General features: G+C 41.0%; 1 long non-coding RNA gene across 2 annotated transcripts; it reads left to right on the top strand.

The window, feature by feature from the left end:
* The first annotated feature begins 7,837 nt into the window (after positions 1–7,837).
* LOC311590710 lies at positions 7,838–13,619 on the top strand. 2 transcript variants are annotated; one of them, XR_014776964.1, is made up of 2 exons: positions 7,838–8,205; positions 12,763–13,619. It is a non-coding gene; the product is annotated as an uncharacterized lncRNA (long non-coding RNA). The 2 variants fall into 2 exon arrangements; XR_014776965.1 differs by having other exon boundaries at positions 11,038–13,619.
* The last annotated feature ends 1,248 nt before the right edge of the window (positions 13,620–14,867 follow it).

The raw sequence follows: 14,867 nt of genomic DNA, 5'->3' as shown, positions 1-14,867 counted from the left end.
TCATTTCACCAAAAGAACGTACAGATTTATATATGTGCACTGTACTACCCAATTTTCTCAATCCGCAGATGTGAACTCAGTTTTTCACATTTGCACTTCAGGCATGTCACCTTCTGATCTTCATACTCATTCATTTAACATTAGTAGGGGAGAAAATTACTTGTTCTCTTGAGCAACCAAATTCATACACACCTGATGGGATATTATGACACTTCACAAGAAAGACACAACGTTCACAAGTGTTAGTTTCATTAAGGCAGCATTTTGTGAATTGTACTTTATTTGTGTGTCACAGTTTATTCTCATGTTGACAACTTTTGGTAACTCATGGACGTGCAATGCTATTTTCCTCCGTGTTGGTAGGATCTGTGGAAAGGGAGATGAATAACATCTTAAGCTCAGGAGAGAACAAAACAATGCTGGCATCTGTGTGTATAGGACAATCCTGAGGATCCCTGGCTGTTTAGTAATCTAGGCTTTTCCTCAGTGGACAGTAGCAATCTAAAACCATCAAAAACCTCAGGGCTAGGATATTTAAAATATTAAGAAAAGTGGAATTATAGATGAAATACATAGAATAGGACAACCAGAAATATAGATGTGAGACAGTTAAGAAGATAAAATATTAAATATTTATCATCCTTGTCATCTAAAAATATGAACACCGAGTTTGGGAGAGATCTCACTAAGGAAAGTGCTCGGCATTCCAGTATGAGGAGCTGAGTTTGGCCCTTGGTACCCGTGTGTCTTGCAGGGCACAGTGGTGGACAATTTTAGTTTTAGTTTTGGCATTCTGGAGAAAGGTGAGTACCTAAATCTTGCTGTCCTGTCTGTTTAGCCATCTCAATAAACTCCCTGGCAATGAGAGACCATGCCCCCAGAATGTGGCTGTGTTCATGTGGGGCATGTGGACTGTATGACTGAGGAAATTGGATTGGAGCTTATACCATGGTGAGTACATGCCATGTGTACTGCTATCTTGGAAAGTCTATTTTCTGATGTTAAAATGTTTTGAGTTTTAAAAAATGTATTCTGATCATTAACCCTGTGTAAGATGTATAGCAGATAACTGTTCCCATTCTGTATGCTGCCTTTTCACATGAGTAATGCTCTGTTGCTGTATAGAAGTCTTGATTTCCTGAAGTTCAACATCTTAATTTTTGTTGTTTTCATCTTTCTCCCTCTCTCCCTTCCTCCTCTCTCTTTTTTGTTTTCTTCTTCTTCTTCTTCTTCTTCTTCTTCTTCTTCTTCTTCTTCTTCTTCTTCTTCTTCTTCTTCTTCTTCTTCCTCTCTCTCTCTCTCATCTGTATTTTTATTGGAGACAGAGGACAAATTTTCCCTACCTAGCCCTATCTGTCCCTAAACTTTCTTTCTTTTTTAAAAAAGATTTATTTATTTATTATGTATACAGATCTCATTATAGATAGTTGTGAGTCAATATGTGGTTGCTGGAAATTGAACTCATGACCTTTGGCAGAGCAGTCAGTACCCTTAACCTCTGTGCCATCTCTCCAGCCCCCAAACTTTCTATTTATAGAAATCTTGCTTCAAACTCACAGATATCAATATGCCTCCACTTCCAAAGTACTGGAATTAAAGGTGTACACCACCACATGAAGCCCTTAGTGTCTGCACTATCAAGATCCAGTTCACAAATTTCTTTCCTATGATAATGGATTCTATTTCACTGTCTGTCAGATTCAGGGTTCCAGGGTTTTAAAAAGATTCCTGATAATGTGGAATTTTGGGGGAACTCGTTTGGTCACAAAGTCATTCTCACTGACTCTTCCAAGACACATCCTATTGTCTTCCCATCAAATATTTTTTGGTCCTTAAATACAAACCCTTCATTACCAATTAGTTCTGCTCCAATATTCTTGGATGAGTATGTGACGTGTGGTCAAGTTATGAAGTTATCTACCCTTGGAGAAAATTGTCTGATCCCCTCCCAGTACCCAGGAATTGCCATCATTCTGGAGCTACGTGTGGAACTGTGTGCTCAACTCCCATCTGCATCCCGAGGTTTGTGTGGCCTGGGCTGTGACAGTTGTGGTGAATTCCTATGTGCATCTGCCCCGGTACCTTGTGGTCATCCATTGTAGGGGACAGGCTATATGGCCAATGTTCTTCCCATCTTGTCAGAGCCTAGCTTCCTATTTCTCCAGCAGTCTGTCATTTACCAGAAACCAGCTGACCTTGTTGTGGTTCGGCAGTTAGACTAAAGATAAGATTTAGATGGAGCCACCCTGTTGTAGTTTAACAGTTAGATTAGATAAAGATAGCAAAATATTCGGTGTGGCTGAACGTTGTGACCTGCTTGGAATTCCTCACGTCTTGAGATAGCCTGCAGCTGGGTTGCCATAGCAATATGCTTCCCTGCCCCCTGCCTTATAAAAACTCTGTGAAATTTTTCCATAAATGGGGCTTGATCAAAGACTTGCTTCCCTTCTTCATGTCTTGTGTTCTTTCCCTATACAGGACAATTCTCCTTCCGAGCATTAGTTTGAACCCCGGCAGGCCGAGTCAATCCATCACTTCCAGCTCTTACATGGTTTCTGGCCTTTCTTCCACAATGGAATGGTGTGAGTGTGGTAGTTATGTTCTGTTGTTTCTTATTCTCTGCACTTGTATCCTTGTGGGCCCTTGTGTCAATCAGTGTCTATGAGAAATAGTAGCTTCTCACGAGGAAACCTTTCATTGACTTTAAAAAAAAACCAGTTATGTTTGGTTCTACCCTAGGTCTCTGTGCTGTCTGTTCAGCCTCTGGGTCTGAGCCCTGCAGGCAGTATCAGGGGTGAGTTCTCTCTCATGCATGGGTCTCAAGCTGGACCAATTCTTTCTTGACCATTCCCTCAGTTTCTGTGCCACATTATCACAGCACATCTTGTAGTCAGGATCTAGTTGAGGTCAAAGTCTTCGTGGCTGGGTTGGTGTCCCAATCTCTTCTATGGAATTCTTTCCTAGTTATGGAAGATGGCAAGTTGATGCTCCTTATCCCCTGTTGCTAAGAGTCTTAGGTAGGGTCACCCTTGTAGATTCCTGGGAATTTCCTTTGCACTATGTTTCTGGTCGTTCCCAAGATGATCCCTACTCCAACTCCAGTTGTCTCTTTTATTACTTCCCTCTCTTTTCTGCTCAAACTTGATCCATCCTATGACTAGCCCAACTGTTTTCATCTAATAACTGATGGAAACATGCAGAGACCCATGGCCAAATATTAAGTACATCTTCGGTAATCCCATAGAAGTGCAGGAGGAAGCATTGTAGGATCCAGAGGGTTCTGGATGCTGGAGCATACAATCCTGGACTGGGGACCCATGTTTGCGGAGGCAGAATGTGCTTAGCGCCATGAGACCAGGACCCTGTGAAATTCCTGGACTCAGGAATCATTAGGGTGTGGGTGTGGGCTGGTACTGTGCGTCCTCATCCCCTAGCATGTCTCCTACCATCTGGAAAACTGAGGTCTGTGTTTTGGAGTCAGCCTCCAGGCCACTCACCTGACCCACAGTCTCTGATCTTCTGCCACTCAGATTACAGTAATAACTGCTTGAAGACATCTTGGAAGTCTCTAGGATTTTTTTTTTCATACTGGGTTGCTCTATCAAGCCTTTATATGAGTGGAGCTGTTGTTCATGATTGATTTAAAAATTATTTTGGGTCTTTTGTGTTTTCATAGGAAATTAAACATACTTCTTCAATTTCTGTGAAGACTGGTATTCAAATTTTGATGAGGGTTGCCTTGAATCTGGAGATTGCTTTTGGTAGGATGGATATTTTTATAATAATTAACATTACTGATCCATGGGCTTGGTAGAGCCTTCCAACATCTGGAATCTTATTTAATAGTTTTCTGTTCCTTGAAGTTTTTATTATATCTTTATTTCACTACCTTGGTTAGATTCATTCACAAATATTTTATTTTGAGAGGAATTTTCCTTTGATTTTTTTCTCAGTATGCTTAGCATTTGTACATAGGAAGGCTACCAATGTTGTGTGATAAATTTTGTATAATGTTGTGTTGCTGCACATCTGTATTAGCTGTATGACATTTCTGATATGTTCTGTAAGGTCTTTTATGTACATCATTACAACATGTGCAAATAAAGATGCTTTTGTTCTTCTTTTACTATCTTTTGCCTCCTTATCTCTTTCACTTGTATTATTTCTCTTGATAGGAATTCCAGTTCTATGTTGAAGAGAAGGAGTAAGGATGTTCAGAAGTCAAATATATTGATTCTTTTTCATTGTTTCCTGTGATATTGTCTGTCAGTTTCTTATATGTTGCCTTTATAATTCTGGCCTATGTTCGCTAAATATTTGTTTTCTCTTGGACTTTTATCATGAAATGATGTTGGATTTTGTCAGAGGCCTTTACTCTGTTTAAGAGGTGATCAGTTTTTCCTGCTCTTTAGTCTTTTTATATGGTGGGTTACATTCATTTATTTAACCACCAACTATTAAACCAACCCCACATCTCTTGGTTGAGGCCTTCATGATCATGGGGTTTAGTCATATTTGTGTGTTATTGAATTCAGTTTTCAAGCATTTACTTGTGTCTCTCTTAATAAGAGGTTGTCTTATAATTTTTCTTTGTCTTTTGAAAGGGTCTTTGTATGTCTTTGAAATCAGAGCAATACCACCTTCCCAGGGTAAATGTTCTTTCTTTTTCTGATTTATGTAATAATTTGTGTTACATTAATGTTAGTTCTTTTTAAGGGCTTGGTAGAATTCTGCACTGACCCTATCTGACTTGAGCTCTTTTTATTTAGGAAGATTTTAAATTAATATTTAAATTTTATTGAATGTTATAGATCTATTTGAATTATTAACTTCATTTATATTTAACATTGATAGGTCATATGCATATCTTGAAATTCATAAATTTCTTTAAAAGTTTCCAGTTTAGAGAAATATAAGTGTTTTTGAATACCTCTTTATGATTCCCTGAATTTTCTCAAGGTTTGTTGTAATGTCTTTCTTTCCACCTCCAATTTTTAAAAAAGATTTACTTATTATGTCTACAGTGTTCTGCCTACATGTATGCCTGAACAACCAAAGAGGGCACCAGATCTCATATGGATGGTTAAGTGGGTGCTGGGAATTGAACTCAGGACCTCTGGAAGAACAACCAATGCTCTAAACCTCTGAGGTATCTCTGTATCCCCCTTGGATTCTCTATCTTTTCCTTTTGCTAATTTGGCTAAAGTTTTATCAGTCTTATTATTGCTTTCTTTCATTATTTGTATTCACTTTTCGTTTCTGGCTTATTAATTTCTGTCCTGATCTTGATGAATCCTTTCCATCTTCCTTTATGAATGTTGATAGTATAATTTTAAAGTTTTCAGGTATCTCATAACATTTATAATTTGTGACCTCTCAAGCATTTTGGGGTGGATCCAGGCGCCATAAACTTTCCTCATAGAAAGATTTTATTGTCTCTCATGGATTTTAGTATGTTGTGATTTCAGTTTTATTACATTCTAGTAATTTCAATTTTCTTCTTGGTTTCTTCAATCAATTTTGGGTTAGTTTAGTGTCACTTAGCTTCCATGAATTTGTGCTCTTTCTTCCTTTTCTGTTGTTTATATCCTGATTTAGTCCATGGTGGTCAGGTATGGTGCAGGATGGGATGTGAGTTTCCATGTACTTTAGAGACTTGATTTAATCCTAATTTGTGGTCTATCCTGGAGAAAGTCCCATGAGCTGCTGAGGAGAATGTGTATTCTTTAGTTTTTGGTTGGAATGTTCCGTAGATGTATGCTAAATTTCATTTGACTTTGCAGAACTCCAAATATTCAGGACCACAAAAAAAAAAGCTTTCTATGTTATAAAACGATAGTGACATTAAATATATAGAACTAGGAAAGGGGATGAAAAGCTGCAAATGAGAAAGATCGTCATGTTCAAAGGGAAGCCCATCAGAATAGCAGCAGATTCATAAATCCAGAAGGGATTGGTATGATTTTCTACAAAATATAGAACAGCATCAATACTGCCCTAGACCACAATATGCAACAAAACAATCAGTCAAAAATGAAAGAGAAAGGCAAACTTTCTATGTTAAAATGAGTTGAAGAAAATTATGATCACCAAACCAGTTCTTCAAATGACACATGGAGGATAGTTAGGTCTAAAGGAGAGGACAAATATGTCCAAAATGGCACAGGGAACAGCAACGAAAACAAAATACAGCTGGGCGTGGTGGCACACCCCTCTAATGGCAACACTTGGGGAGGCAGAGGCAGATGGATCTCTGTGAGTTTGATGCCAGCCTGGTCTACAAAGTGTGACAAAGACAGCCAAGGCTACACAGAGAAACCCTATTCTGAAAAAAAAAGGAAGATTGTGTAATAAATCTCTAATAGAATAACTTAAAAACCCCCAATGAAAATGACAGAAATTAAGACACACTATTCAATAATAATTTTTTTGTTTGTTTCTGAGACAGGGTTTCTTTGTGTATCACTGGCTGTCCTTTAACTAGCTTTGTAGCCCAAGTTGGCTTTTGCCTTCCTAGCTCTGGGATTAAATGAGTGTACCACCACACCTCACATAGTAATAACTCTTAATATTTATGGTCTCATAATAGTAAAGGTGAGACAAGATAAACAGATTGAATCAGAAAACAATATCCAGGTTTTTGCTGACTCTAAGAAACAAAATCACCAGAGTATGTGAGAAAGTAATATCCCACTCTCCACTCTACTGTTACCAAGAAGAGACTTGATACCCTATGAACATATACAGGGGGAGGTAATCCCCCTCAGGAACAGTCATAGGGGAGGGGAATAAGGGGAAAATGGGAGGGAGGGAAGAATGGGAGGATACAAGGGATGGGATAACCATTGAGATGTAACAAGAATAAACTAATAAAGGAGAAAAAAAAAGAATCTTATCCCCCCCCAAAAGAAACAGAATCACAATCAGTGATAGACCCCCATATTAGGATTAAAGGATGGACAAAGTCTTCCAAGCAAATGCAAGGAAAAGCTAAGCTGGCTTGAGAGAGTAGCAATAGGAGGAACACACCTCAGCATAATAAAGGAAACTTACAGCAAGCCTACAGACAACATCAACTTAAATGGAGAGAAATGTAAAATAATTCCTCTAAAGAGCAAGACAAGTCTATCCACTCTTTCCTTATTTATCTAATCTAGTACTTGAAGTTTTAGCTACATCAATAAGACAACTGAAGGAGATCAAGGGGATACATTTTGAAAAGGAGGAATTCAAAGTGTCACTATCCACAGATATGATAATATACATAAGTGCTCTCCAGCGTCCTACCAGGCAACTCCGACAGCTAATAAGCACTTTTAGAAAGGTGTCTGGATACATTATTGACCACAAAAAAATCAATAGCCATCTTATATACAAAGGACAAATGGGCTGAGATAGAAATCAGAAAAAACAACCTTCACAATATCCATAAACTATATAAAATATCTTGGGGTAGCTCTAACCAAACGAGTGAAAAACCTGTATGACAAGAACTTCAAGTCTCTGAAGAAAGAAACTGCAGAGCATATCAGAAGGTGGAACTATATTCCATCCTCATGTAGGATCCATGTAGGATCAACATAGTAAAATTGGCCATCCTACCAAAAACAGCCTACAGACTTTATACAATCCCCATAAATAATTCCACCACAATTCCAAATCCTTTCAGACCTTGAAAGAACAATACGAAATTTCATATGGAAAAACAAAAAATCCAGGATAGCTAAAAACAATCCTGTACAATAAAATAACTTCTGGAGGTATCGCCAACTGTCGGGAGCCGCTCTGCCATTATAAGACGGCGCTGGTTTCCTGTCTCCTGGAAGCCCTTGTGGCCAGTGCGCATGCGCAATTACGTCACCTGCTTACGCAACAATATGCTAATTGGGTGTTCTCTGGAGCACCAATGACAAGAGGACATGCCCCTATACGCCCCCTGAATTCCCTATATAAGCCGCGGGTTTTCTGGGGCAGGGTCCTTTTTCTCCATCTGCCATCAAGAAGAGCTGTAACAATAAAATCGCCGTCAGAAGAATCCTGAGTTGCTGTGTCTCCTTTATCGGCGAAGGCTGCGCACGACAAGTGGTGCCGAAACCCGGAAACTGCCGACCCCTGGGTGAAGGAACGACTTGAAGGACCCCTGACTGCTCGTCGGAAGAGGATTCAGAACTGACGGCGTGAGAAGCCTAGGCACTTTTCTGCAAGGTACGATTTCTGTTGTTTGGTACGGTCCGCTGTTGCTGGTTGCCTCTGTCTCAATTGTGGGAAACGGGACAAGACTTACATGTCCCCTTTCTGTGCTACAGATTAATTTGCTGTCAGTCTCAGGTAGATAACTGAGCAAGCGCTCCCGCTCCTGTAGGTAAAGGAAGCATGGGAAATCAACAAGTTAAGCCGATTCTGGAGGCAACGCGGGCGTTGCTTAGACAGAGAGGTTTAACAATTCCAGAGCAAGTGCTGATTAATTTTTTAAAAGAGGTGGATCGAGTGGCTCCTTGGTTTACTTCCACAAGATCCTTATTCAAGGGGTCATGGAGTAAGTTAGGGACAGACTTGATTACTGAAAAGGAGCAAGGAACATTGAGAGCAGGCACATGGCCAGTTTATAAGATGATTAAATCATGTATAGAAAATGAGAGATGTAGGGAGACGGTTAACGAAGGACAGAGGGTTTTGGCCGACCATCAAGATAGTCTATCAGAAGCAGAAAAGGGAAGAGGTTTAAGGAGAAAGAAGAAACCTCGAACAAAAAGATTTGAGTTTAAGGAGGGAAAGGAGAGACAAAAGGAGGGAGAAAAAGAGGAAGCCAGGAGGCTTTATTCCGTTTTAGACGGATTAAAAAATCTCAGGGTGGAATCCTCTGCCTCTGAGGAGACGTCCTCAGAGGAGGAGGACCTTAAGCATGATTCGTCTAGTTCAGAAGAAGAAGAGGGACTAGATCCTGAGGAGCAAGCAGAATTGGACGAGGAAGCTGCCGAATATGAGTCAGAGAAATATGGGCCTAATCCCCCATTTGCCTCTGGGTATAGACCATCAGCGCCTCCCTTAGAGGAGAAAGTGATGTTGGTGGAAAACAAAAGGATGGCAACGAGGCCTAAGACAGCTAGCTCTCTGATTTCAGAGAAAGAAAGACAGAAGATTAGAGCAGCCTTTCCCGTGTGGGAAGATGCACAACAACAACGACAATATTCTCAATTAGAGTTAAAACAGTTAAAAGCCTTGGCAGAAGCAGTTCAAACTTATGGCAATAATGCTTCCTATACTCAGGCATTGGTGGACAGGCTAGCGGATCAGGCCATGACTCCACAGGACTGGTATAATACAGTTAAGGCATGTCTCACTATGGGACAATACTTAGACTGGAAATCTATTTTTCATGACCTGTGTGCGAGCCAAGCTAGACAAAATCTAGTTAATCAGCATCCACAATGGAATTTTGAGATGCTTACTGGGCAAGGACAGTGGATAGCTAATCAAACCATGTATCCAGTTGAAGTCTATGGCCAAATTAATAAGGCAGCTGTTAAGGCTTGGAAGAGTTTACCTAATAGAGGACAAGTTACAGGAAATTTGACAAAGGTTGTTCAGGGACCAAATGAGCCATTTTCAGACTTTGTAGCCAGGATGATGGAAGCTGCAGGAAGAATTTTTGGAGATCCGGACACTGCAATGCCTCTAATAGAACAATTGATTTTTGAACAGTGCACCAGAGAGTGTAGAAATGCAATAACTCCCTGGAAAGGGAAGGGGCTTAATGCCTGGATGAAAGCCTGCAGGGAAATAGGAGGGCCCCTGACTACTGCAAGTTTAGCTGCAGCAGTCTTATCTGCTCAAAGGGCTACAAGTTTGAAATGTTTTAAATGTGGAAAGCCGGGCCATGTCCAGAGACAGTGCCGCTCACAAAATGGAGGATCAAGCACTAGACAGCCAGGTTTGTGTCCAAAGTGCAAGAAAGGAAAGCACTGGGCAGACGAGTGCAGGTCCGTGAAAGACATCCAGGGAAGGATGCTTAACCATAATCAGTCAAAAAACGGGCAGAGGGGCCCTCGTCCCCAGGGCACTCAAATGTATGGGGCAATAGAGAGACCTCAGAACAAATCCAAAGAGTTTGTGAGAACAGAATGGTCAGGAGGGCAACATCTGGATCAGCAGGATTGGACTTGTGTGTCGCCGCCAGAACAGTACTAACACCTGTCATGGGGTGCCAGCCTATCCCTTCAGATCTTTATGGACCTTTGCCTAAGGATTCAGTGGGCTTGGTGATTGGAAGGTCCTCCACAACATTGAAAGGTTTGATGGTACATCCAGGAGTGATAGACCAAGATTTTACAGGACAAATAAAGGTTATGTGCTCTTCTCCTAGAGGGATCAGCGCTATAGCCCTTGGAGACAGAATAGCTCAACTTCTTGTACTGCTCAGTTTGTATCAAATGTTTCCAAGCAGAGAGCAGAGCAGAGGAAAGTCAGGCTTCGGATCCTCTGGAGGCAACATACATTCTTATCCCTACAATTAGATGAAAGGCCTACTATGGAATTAAAGATTCAAGGAAGAATATTTAAGGGCCTTTTAGACACAGGAGCGGACACCACTATTCTTTCAACCACGTGGTGGCCTCCGGAATGGCCTATTAATCAGTCCTCACAATCTTTGCGAGGGTTAGGGTATGAGGCTACACCTGATGTCAGTGCAAACGTACTGAATTGGGAAGATTCTGAAGGTAGAAAAGGCCCTGTGGTTCCATATGTCTTAGCCCTTCCCATTAACCTATGGGGCAGAGATATTTTAAAACAAATGAATTTTAAGCTTACCAATGATTATTCTCCTAGCAGTCAACAGATGATGAAAAATATGGGCTGTGTCCCTGGAAGAGGGATAGGAAAGTCATTACAAGGCAGAACCAGTCCAATACCAGTATCCACAACACATGATAAGGCAGGACTGGGTTTTTCTTAGAGGCCGTTGTGGAGGCAACTCCTATACCATGGCAATCAGAGGGGCCGGTGTGGGTTCCTCAATGGCCGCTTCCCTCTGAAAAGCTCCTGGCAGCAAAAGCACTAGTTCAAGAACAACTAAATGCTGGACATCTAGAGAGATCAACTTCACCATGGAATACTCCTATTTTTGTAATTAAAAAGAAGTCAGGTAAGTGGAGACTACTTCATGATTTAAGAGCAATTAATGCACAAATGCGGGTCATGGGATCCATTCAAAGGGGATTGCCCTTACTTTCAGCCCTACCGAAACATTGGAGTCTTATAATTGTGGATATTAAGGATTGTTTCTTTTCTATACCATTACATGAACAAGATAGGATGAGGTTTGCCTTTACCTTACCGAGCATCAACCATGAAGAGCCTGATCCGAGATACCAATGGAAGGTTCTTCCTCAGGGAATGGCCAATAGTCCTACCATATGTCAAATATATGTTGCTGATGCTATTCAACCCGTAAGGGATAAGTTTAAAAGTTTAAGAATTTGCCATTATATGGATGATATCCTATTAAGTCACAGCGAGAAAGCTATTTTACAACAGGCCTTTGCCTTATTATCAGAGTCCCTTAAGAATAAGGGATTGCATATAGCCCCAGAAAAGGTACAAGAAGGTGAGGTAGGAAAGTTTTTAGGCTCAATTATAAATTCAACTATTGTTACACCTCAAAAGATTACAATTAGAAGAGATACATTAAAGACTCTTAATGATTTTCAAAAGTTGTTGGGGGACATTAATTGGATAAGACCCTATTTGAATTTAACAACTGCAGATCTTAAGCCCTTATTTGCTATTTTGGAAGGAGAGTCTGCTATTACATCAGCTAGACACTTAACCCCTGAGGCATTAAAAGTTTTAGATATGGTAGAGGGAAGATTAAAGGGAGCATTCTTGACTCGCATTGATCCTATGAACCCTTTCAGCTATGTGTTATCCCCTCGCCCCAACAACCTACAGCGGTGTTGTGGCAACATGGACCATTACTGTGGATCCATTCACACACATCTCCAGGAAAAGTTTTAGGACATTATCCAACTCAAGTTGCAGATATAGCTCTTAAAGGAATACAGATGACTTTAGCCCACTTTGGCAAAGAACCTAATGTAATTATAACGCCTTATACCGGCCAGCAAGTGCAAGTACTGTGTTCCACTCTGGATGTTTGGGCTGTCCTGCGCTGCTCTTATTCAGGCGGAATAGATAATCACTATCCAAAACATCCCTTATTGCATTTTGCGTTAACAAATGCATTTATATTCCCCAAAGTGACAAGAACTGAGCCAATTCCAAATGCTATGGATGTGTTTACAGATGGCTCAAAAACAGGCATAGGTGCCTATGTAGTTAATGGGCAAGTTGTTCGACAACAGTTTGCCCATACTTCCCCTCAATTAGTGGAATGTGCTATTGTAGCTGTAGTATTGAAAACTTTTGATGAGCCGCTAAATATTATTTCTGATTCACATTATGTGGTAAAATCAGTACAAATTTTAGAAACTGTAGGAGTGATTCATTCTAAAAGTAATGTAGCTGCTGTATTCACAGATATACAGTATTTAATTAGAAATAGAAAACATCCCTTTTATATTCAACATATAAGAGCCCATACTTTGTTACCTGGACCTATGGCTGAGGCTAATGATTTGGCAGATAAAGCAACCAAACAAGTCTGCATGGCTTTGGATCCTATTCAAAATGCAGTCACGTTCCATGAGCTCTATCATGTGCCTGCTACTACTCTTAGACTAAAATTTGGAATATCTCGTTCAGATGCTCGAGATATTGTCTTGAAATGTGCCAACTGTGCTGAGTTTAGATCCTCGCCGACAGTTGGAGTGAATCCAAGAGGAGTTCAACCCCTATAGGTGTGGCAAATGGATGTGACTCATGTTCCGTCTTTCGGAAAATTAAAATATGTTCATGTATCAGTTGATACTTGTTCAGGAATTATTCATGCCACTCCTCTTACAGGAGAAAAGGTGGCTCATGTCATCACCCACTGCCTCGAGGCCTGGGCAGCCTGGGGAAAGCCCCTACAGTTGAAAACTGATAATGGGCCGGCTTATACTTCAAAATCCTTTCAACAATTTTGTCAAAAGATGGGAGTTCATCATATAACTGGACTACCATATAATCCACAAGCTCAAGGCATTGTGGAACGTGCAAATGGCACAATAAAAATGTATTTACAAAAACAAAAAGGGGGAATGAGCCCCATTATCAATATGGGTCCAAAGACTTCTATCTCCCTTATCTTATTTACTTTAAATTTTTTAAATTTGGATTCTGAAGGACTGTCTGCAGCAGACAGACATGTTGGTCATTCATCACCGCGAGAAATGGTGAAATGGAAGGATGTTATTGATAACAAATGGAAAGGCCCGGATCCAATATTAATAAGATCCAGGGGAGCTGTTTGTGTTTTTCCACAGGACCAAGAAAATCCAATTTGGGTGCCGGTGCGGCTGACCAGGATAGTGAAAAAGGACGAGAAGGATGGAGACCCCGCTGCAGGTTCTTCTGAGTCTGCTGATGCTGAGTCCAGTGTTGAGGGCGCAGGAGCTTCGGTGGGGAATACTGTCAGTGTACCCTGTCCCGTTTCCAGTGATGTATGATGCACAAGTTTTTCTATTTGACATAACCATGAGAGATTTGAGACTTGCCATAAATCATGTTAATTCCACCCGCATAGACCCCTCACTAGCTGAAAATCTTTCTTCTTGGATGAATAGAGCTGTATCTTTTGTTAAAGAAGGGATGGGGATGGGTTCATTTGGCCTTATGTTAGCTGGGGGACTGGTTTTCTGTCTTTGGTTGCTCTGCAAATTTAAAAGACAACAACAGCGTGACAGAATTGTGCTTGCACAGGCTATGCTTGCTGTGGAACAAGGGGCATCTCCTCAGGTTTGGCTTAGCATGCTCAAACATTGAGACATTATCCTGGTTCTAGCATTCCTGACGGGCACAGGTTCCCATTGCACCAGGATGCTACAGGATAGACCTGTGCACCTCCCGGGGCTCGAGTTCCCATTGCACGGGAATTCGGGTGTACAGGGTCTCCGTCCATGTAACTTCCTTGATCGCTCCCTGCTGCTGATGCGGAGAGCTGGATCGGTAATTTCATGGCTTCAGTTTGGCATTTTTAATTGAAAGTTAAGGGGGAGATGTCGGGAGCCGCTCCGCCATTATAAGACGGCGCTGGTTTCCTGTCTCCTGGAAGCCCTTGTGGCCAGTGCGCATGCGCAATTACGTCACCTGCTTACGCAACAATATGCTAATTGGGTGTTCTCTGGAGCACCAATGACAAGAGGACACGCCCCTATACACCCCCTGAATTCCCTATATAAGCCGCGGGTTTTCTGGGGCAGGGTCCTTTTTCTCCATCTGCCATCAAGAAGAGCTGTAACAATAAAATCGCCGTCAGAAGAATCCTGAGTTGCTGCGTCTCCTTTATCGGCGAAGGCTGCGCGTGACAGTCAACCCTGATTTCAGATTTTATGCCAATACCATATTGCTACAGCAATAAGGACTTCATGGTATTGGCATAAAATAGATATATCAATTAATGGAATTTAATCAAAGACCCAGAAATAAATTCACAAATCTATGGACACCTGATATTTGATAAGGAAGCTAGAAATACACAATGGAAAAAGAAAACACCTTCAACAAATGGTACTGTTTTAACTAGATGTCTGCATGCAGAAGACTGCAAATAGATCCACAATCATCACCCCACACAAAACTCAAGTCCACGTGGGTCAAAGACCTCAACATAAAACCAGATACACTGAAATGAACAGAAGAGAAAGCGGGGAGTATTTTTGATTGCATTGGCACAGGAGATGATTCTTTGAACAGAACAGTGATAGGCA

The sequence above is a fragment of the Acomys minous genome, assembly GCF_964271855.1.
Source record: "Acomys minous genome assembly, chromosome: 20".
Lineage (NCBI taxonomy): Eukaryota > Metazoa > Chordata > Mammalia > Rodentia > Muridae > Acomys > Acomys minous.
Note: the sequence above shows the minus strand (reverse complement) of the source record. Positions and strands in the feature narration are given on the sequence as shown.